This window comes from Symphalangus syndactylus, chromosome 9 (assembly GCF_028878055.3).
Source record: "Symphalangus syndactylus isolate Jambi chromosome 9, NHGRI_mSymSyn1-v2.1_pri, whole genome shotgun sequence".
Taxonomy (NCBI): Eukaryota; Metazoa; Chordata; class Mammalia; order Primates; family Hylobatidae; genus Symphalangus; species Symphalangus syndactylus.
Genome location: NC_072431.2, coordinates 111,884,166 through 111,892,050, shown reverse-complemented (window position 1 = coordinate 111,892,050; position 7,885 = coordinate 111,884,166).

Genomic DNA, 7,885 nt, shown 5'->3' with positions numbered 1-7,885 from the left:
AACTTCAGTTTCTCTGATCTACTGTAGTTCTTCTTGACCCTCTTCCTGGAAACTGTCACCCCTATGGAGAACAACTTGAGGGCTGGCTGTTATTTTCTACTTACTTTTCTCTAGCCAGAAAACTTGTGAGGAGGAGGAAAGGTCATCAGGAGCTGACTGCAGTTGTTGCTGGCCTGGCTGGATTCTCTCTTCCAAGCCCCAGCAAATGTCCCTTACCAGGGCCAGTCTGCCCAGCATGGGACATTTTCTTTTCTTTTTTTTTTTTTTTTGAGACGGAGTCTCGCTCTGACACCCAGGCTGGAGTGCAGTGGCACGATCTAGGCTCACTGCAAGCTCCGCCTCCCGGGTTCACGCCATTCTCTTGCCTCAGCCTCTCCGAGTAGCTGGGACCACAGGCGCCCGCCACCACGCCCGGCTAATTTTTTTTGTATTTTTTAGTAGAGACGGGGTTTCACTGTGGTCTCGATCTCCTGACCTCGTGATCCGCCCTCCTCGGCCTCCCAAAGTGCTGGGATTACAAGCGTGAGCCACCGCGCCCGGCCCAGCATGGGACATTTTCTAACCCAAGGGCTTTGGTTGATTCCCCCATTCAGCAAGCACCCTGGAGAATGCCCGGCCCTGCCTACTCCTCCTGCCATAGCAAGGGTCTGCAGTGGCACGAAGAGTGGCTCCTACGCGTCAGTTTCCCCACCTCCTCGTGCCTCAGTCCTCTTCTTCCTCATATCAAGGCGAATTCAGAAAAAGTATCAGAATTTTGTTGACTCACCTTTCCTCATTTCTCCTTCTGAAAAGCGAGTGTCATTACAAGGTTGAAAGCCAGTGTTAAAACTGTATTACATGAAGTTTCGCCCTTTTTTCAATCTTGATCACTGATGATAAATTTTTGGCCCTTTAAAATGCAGTCATTTTATTCATTTTGTTAGGTACTGGGGGAAAAATGCTCTCTGATCTGACTTCCTTTACCTCAAACTTTCAGAACAACTTTCAAGCAGGTGGGCCACACTCAGAAAAACCAAAGCCTGAAATTCAGTGTCAGGGTAAAAATAACATTAAGGATGGGGTGAAAACCAGTGAGCCTTATTTCACATTCACTTTAGAGGCTGAATTACAGCTAGATAGGAGGAATAAGTTCTAGTGTTGCGATGGCTTCTAATTTTATATTTACTTAAATTATATACTTATGTTTCCAAGAGCTTAAAAAAAGGACAAGACACTTTGAAGCTTGTATCATTTCCAATACTAAAAATTCACTAAAGGTGAATCGTTGCAGGTTAAAAATCTCATATGCTAGGCCGGGCGCGGTGGCTCACGCCTGTAATCCCAGTACTTTGGGAGGCCGAGGTGGGCGGATCACGAGGTCAGGAGATTGAGACCATCCTGGCTAACACAGTGAAACCCCGTCTCTACTAAAAATACAAAAAATTAGCCGGGCGAGGTGGCGGGTGCCTGTGGTCCCAGCTACTCTGGAGGCTGAGGCAGGAGAATGGCGTGAACCCCGGGGGGCGGAGCCTGCAGTGAGCCGAGATCGCGTGACTGCACTCCAGCCTGGGCGACAGCGAGACTCTGTCTCAAAAAAAAAAAAAAAAAAAAAAAATCTCATATGCTAAATAGACTTCAAAAACAACAACAAAAAAACCCAAAGCATCCTTATAATGACACAAGATATTAGAGTGGCATTAAAATGTGTCTCAAATATATAATATCATTTTCACAAGATGTTGCCGTCTAAAAGCAACTGAGCTGAACATCTCTGACTTCACTATACTTTGCATTTATTTGTCTTACAAAGTGAAACTAATTCTTTCATTACTTTTAGAGATTAATTCTGTGTGCTGACTTCAACAAGACTTGATGTTTTGCATTTGTGCTCAGCCACATTTTAAGCAACACCCTGAGAGATAGAGTCAGTACTGTGTGCAGGGATTCAGCTGCACAGTGAGATCAGCAAAAGGGTGGATAAATCCCTAGGTGCAGTTTTAATTTTGTTGCCAGAAAAAGAAAAAAAAAACCCAACCAGTGTTCAGAGGCCATCAGGCTTAGCTTCTGCTCTGTGCCTCTGCGAAGTGCAATGCGCAGGAAACAGCGCATCCTGGAGCCCCGACCCACTCTGAATTACAGCTGCCTGCCAGGCCCAGGAGGCTTGGTCCTAGGAGTCCAGCAACCACGCTGTGCAGTGGGGCTGGGTCAAAAATTCCTGAGGGCTGATTATCTTCTTCTCGGCAGTTGGCAGGTGTGCGTCACCATCAGCTTAACTCTCCCTGTGTTCCCTGGATGACTCACAATGATCGCTTCCCATGTCACCTTAACCTAGTGAGCAAATTAGGAAGAGTTGTTTATTCATTTTAAAGTATGATAATCCCTTCTAGTCACAATAGCTAAAGTGGTCATATGGCCACTGGTCATCACTATTGATCTTCTGGTATGTGTTGGGTATAGTTATGGAGGCAGAGTAGCAGTGGTCAAACACCCGTGTTCTGGGTTCAGGAATTGAAACCCTGGCTCCACCACTAACTATCTGCATGGCAGGGCAAGGTCCTTAACTTCATTAAACCTCTGGTTCCTTATTCGTAAAATGGAGACAATAATGGCACCCATTGGGAGGACTTAAAAAGCTAATAGTGTGTATAGGAAAATTCTTAGCCCTGTGTTAATACTCTCACTGATGCAGCTGCTGAAGATGATTAACATCTGTTTTATTTAAGAAAGCTGATACCAAAGGTTTACATTTATATATTTTCCTAATTTAAAAAAATATTTTAAATGACATATAATGATTTGTACATATTTATGGGGTGCATAGTGATGTTTCAACACATATGATGTATAGTGATAAGGTCAAGGTAATTAGCATAGCCATCATGTCAAACATTTATCATTTCTTTGTCTTGGGAACATTCTATATCCTCCTGCTAGCTATTTGAAACTATAGAGTATATTATTGTTAACTATCATCATCCTATAGTGCTATATAACACTAGAACTCATTCCTTCTATCTAGCTGTAATTTTGTATTCTTCTACAAATCTATCCCTATTTCTCCCTTCCCTCCCCTTCCCAGCCTCTAGTACTGAGTTGCTTTACCAGTGATTAGGAATATAATGAAGTACTTCTGAAACCAGATGCTTTTTATTTTCAAGCTTTAAGCATTTGTTTTCAATTGTACAAAACCATCTTGCTTCATGGATGAAGACAGAGAAATATAAGGCTTGCTTGAGATCACAAAGCTGACTAGAGGTAAAAATGCTACTAAAATTCTAGTGTCCTGATTTTCTTCCCAGGCTTTTTTGTCTCCATTGCCCTGCTTTTCCTTGTATGATCATATTCATCAGTGGAGACTCTCATATTCTAGCCATGTTCCTACAGAGCCATTCTAGATGTTAGTAATTTCACATTTTGGCTGTTATAACAGAGAGCCTCAAAATAACACTGGGGCTAGCCTCAGTGGCTCATGCCTGTAATCCCAGCCCTTTGAGAGGCCTAGGTGGGTGGATCACTTGAGGTCAGGAGTTCCAGACCAGCCTGGCCAAGATACCAAAACCCCGTCTCTACTAAAAATACAAAAAACTAGCTAGGCGAGATGGTGGGCAGGAGAATTGCTCGAACCCGGGAGGCGGAGGTTGCAGTGCGCTGAGATTGCAGCCACTGCACTCCAGCCTGGGCAACAGAGCAAAACTCCATCCCAAATAAATACAAAATAAATAAAAAATAACACTGGATTAAACAAGATACTTATCTCTCATGTTAAAATCCAGGTAAGCAATCCAGGGCTGGAATGGAGGCCCTGCAATCACCAGACGCCCAAGCCTCCTATGTCTTAATGCCTTGCCAATCTCAGCACCTAGTATCTGTTTTTGGTCTAAGGATGGCTATGCTCACTTCCACCTTCCCATCAGTGAGGATGTGGAAAGAGGTAAAAGCCTGGCTCACTTCTTCCATTTAAGAGAACATGACATTTTTACTCACATCCCATTCTTCTGAACTTAATCACATAGCTACATCTAGCTGCAAGGGAGGCTGGAAAATGGGACTCTTTAACTGTCCCCTGTGTAAGAAGGGGAGACTGGATACTGGAGTATAATTAATAGTTGTTGACACACGGACACCCTAAGCTTTAAGTAGTATGATGTTTTTATAAAAATACTAGAGTTTTTAGATTTTAATACAACAGCTAGAAGGTGTACATAGGTCCTAAGCATCAATGAAGGATCATTAATCTATTTCTCAGGATGTGATTCCAGACAGCAGCTTCCACCTGAGGGTCTACAAAGGTGGCATGAGGTTCTGCACATTATTACAAATATTTACCAAGCCAGTGTATAAAAAGACAGGCAATAACAAATATTGACAAGGATGTAAAGAAACTGTAGCTCTTGTATTCTGCTGGTGGGAAAATGGTGCAGCCACTTTGTAAAACATTTTTCAGTTTCTTAAAATACTAAATAGAGTCACCGTATGACCCAACAATTCAGTCATTATTATCTACCCAAGAGAAGTGAAAATCTACATTCACACGAAGATTTGTATATGAATATCCCTGAGAACATTAGCCATAATATAAAAAAATGGAAATAACCCAAATGTTTTAACTGGTGAATGGATAAGAAAAATGTGGTATGTCCATACAACAGAATACTATTCCAGTCATAAAAAGGAAAAAAGTATTGACACATGCTTCAACATGAATGCATGTCAAAAACATTAAGTGAAAGAAGACAGAAGCAAAAGACCATGGTTCCATTTATATGAATATAAATATATGAAATATCCATCATAGACACATCAATAGAAACAGAAAGCAGATTAGTGGTTTTGTGTGGCGGGGGCGGGGGTGGCGCTGAAGGTGGAAATAGGAAATGACTGCAAATGGGAACGAGGTTATTTTGGGGGTGAAGGAAATGTTCTAAAATTCCATTGTGGTAATGATTGCAAAACTCTTTAAACTTACTAAGAATTATTAAATTATACACTTTTATTTTTAGAGATGAAGTCTTGCTACATTGTTCAGGCTGCTCTTGAACTCCTGGCCTGAAGTGATCCTCCTGCCTTGGCCTCCCAAAGCTCTGGGATTACAGGCATAAGCCACCATACCCGGCCTGTTTTTAATTTTCTTTGCAGCCTGAGGAAATCTAGAATTCAAGGACACACCATGATTAGTTGCTGGGGATATTAAGTGGTTAAAAAAGCCATGGCCTGGGCAGTGCTCAGGGACGGGAACAGGTGAACCAGGAGAGTGGCAACAAGCAATGGTAAGAGAAAACCCAGAGCAGAGTAATCATGCTGGACTCTTGCCGGGAGAACTAACCTTAAGGGTGTGTGGAGAAGAGCCAAGTAAATAACAAAAATAGCGCTCAGAGATATTCCCCAGTTCCCTGTGGTCCAGCTCAATCTCCTACAGTTTTCATGAGACTATACCACGCTGTGAGAATTGATATTCCTAATCATTCATTAATTCTTCACATATGCATCCACAAAGATTTCTTGAACCACCTATTGCCAGGACTAAGGATGTTCCTAAGAGCCCAAACCTGGTTTCTCGTTCTGTTCAAGTACAGGTCTCATCTCAGTATAAGTTTCTTCTTTCTTTTTTTCGAATTTCAAAGAGCCTATATCTTCATGAATTTCATGAAAAAAATTAAATAAACATGAGATCTAAAATTTGCTTCTTGTGCCTACAATAAATCTTTCCAGGAAGAACTACCTTCCCAGGTTTTTTTATCCTTTTGTTTTCCTTCCTTAATATTACAAAGTCCTTTCTGAGGTCATAAACATAGCAACAATATACAACTTTAGACTTAAATGTGAAAAAACATTAAATGACCATATTGACTCAGGATGAAGTGATCTAATCTGAATACCAATAATAAATTTAAAAAAATTTTTTCTTTATTCCTTCTAAAAAAAGAAAAACAGGATACATGTGCAGAACGTACAGATTTGTTACATAGATATATGTGTGCCATGGTGGTTGGCTGTACCTATTGATCCATTCTTTAAGTTCCCTTCCCTCACCCCCAACCCTGCAACCAGCCCTGGTGTGTGTTGTTCTCCTCTCTGTGTCCATGTGTTCTCAGTGTTCAGCTCCTATTTATAAGTGAGAACATGCAGTGTTTGGTTTTCTGTGCCTGTGTTAGTTTGCTGAGGATGATGGTTTCCAGCTTCATCTATGTCCCTGCAAAGGACATGATCTCATCATTTTTTATGGCTGCAGAGTATTCCATGGTGTATATGTACCACATTTTCTTTATCCAGTCTATCACTGATGGACATTTGGGTTGGTTCCATGTCTTTGCTATTGTGACTAGTGCTGCAATAAACATATATGTGCATGTGTTTTTATAGTAGCATAACTTATAATCCTTTGGGTATATACCCAGTAATGGGATTGCTGGGTCAAATGGTATTTCTGGTTCTAGATCCTTGAGGAATTGCCCCTCCAATAATCAAATTTTTAAAAATCATAGAATTCACTCCAAAGAAATCTCCTAACCCAGGTAGCTTTGTGGGTGAGCCTTTTTAAATATTAAAAACACATATGATTCTCCCTCTATAAACTCCTTCAAAGTTAAAATGGAAAACCTACCTAATTATAGAAAAGAAACCAAACAAACAAAACAAAACCAAAACCTGAAAATACCTTGGTACCAAAACTTAAAACAACAGCAACAACTGTAAACCAATCTTATGTATCAATATAGATGCAAAAACCTTGGGTAAACTACTTACAAATTAGGCTGGGTGCAGTGGCTCTGTAATTCCAACACTTTCGGAACCTGAGGCAAGAGGATTGCTCGAAGCCAGGAGTTCAAGAACAGCCTGGCCAACATCGCAAGACCCCATCTCAAAAAAAAATTTAAAAATTAGCTGTGGGTGAGGGAGACCTGGGCACAGTGGTGTACACCTGTAGACTCAGCTACTCAGGAGGCCAAGGTGGGAGGACTGCTTAAGCCCAGGAGTTCAAGGCTTCAGTGAGCTATGATAGCACCACTGCACTCCAGCCTGGGTGACAGAGTGAGACCACATCTCTAAAAAATAAAAAACAAGAGAGAAAAAAATTACAAATTAAATTAAATAACATATTTAGGGACTTTCCACCATGTTCAAGTAGAATTTCCTCAAAAAAATGAAGATTTTTTTTTTTTTTTTTTTTTAGTATTCAGAAATATACTAGGCTGGGCATGGTGGCTCACACCTGTAATCCTAGCACTTTGGGAGGGTGAGGCAGGCGGATCACCTGAGGTCAGGAGTTTGAGACCAGCCTGGCCAATATGGTGAAACCCTGTCTCTACCAAAAATACAAAATAGGCATGGTGGCAGGCACCTGTAATACCAGCTACTAGGGAGGCTAAGGCAGGAGAATCACTTGAACCCGAGAGACAGAGGTTGCAGTGAGCTGAGATCACGCCACTGCACAACAGCCTGGGCGACAAGAGTCAGAATCTGCCTCAAAAAAAAAAGAGAAAGGAAAATAATATACTAATATCGACATTTGTGACAGACTAAAGATGAGGACAGGCTGAGCACCGTGGCTCACGCCTGTATTCCCACCACTTTGGGAGGCTTAGGTGGGCGGATCATTTGAGGTCAGGAGTTGGAGAGCAGCCTGGCCAACATGGTGAAACCCCGCTTCTACTAAAAACACAAAAATTAGCCAGGCATGGTGGGAGGTGCCTGTAATTCCAGCTACTCGGGAGGCTGAGGCAGGAGAATCGCTTGAACCCAGGAGATGGAGGCTGCAGTGAGCTAAGATCACACCACTGCACTCCAGCCTGGTGATATAGTGAGACTCTGTCTCAAAAATAAATAAATAAATAAATAAATAAAGATGAGGACAAATTCTTTGCCATTCCTCCATTGAGAAGTAGGGTCTATTGGCCCTCTCCTGAAA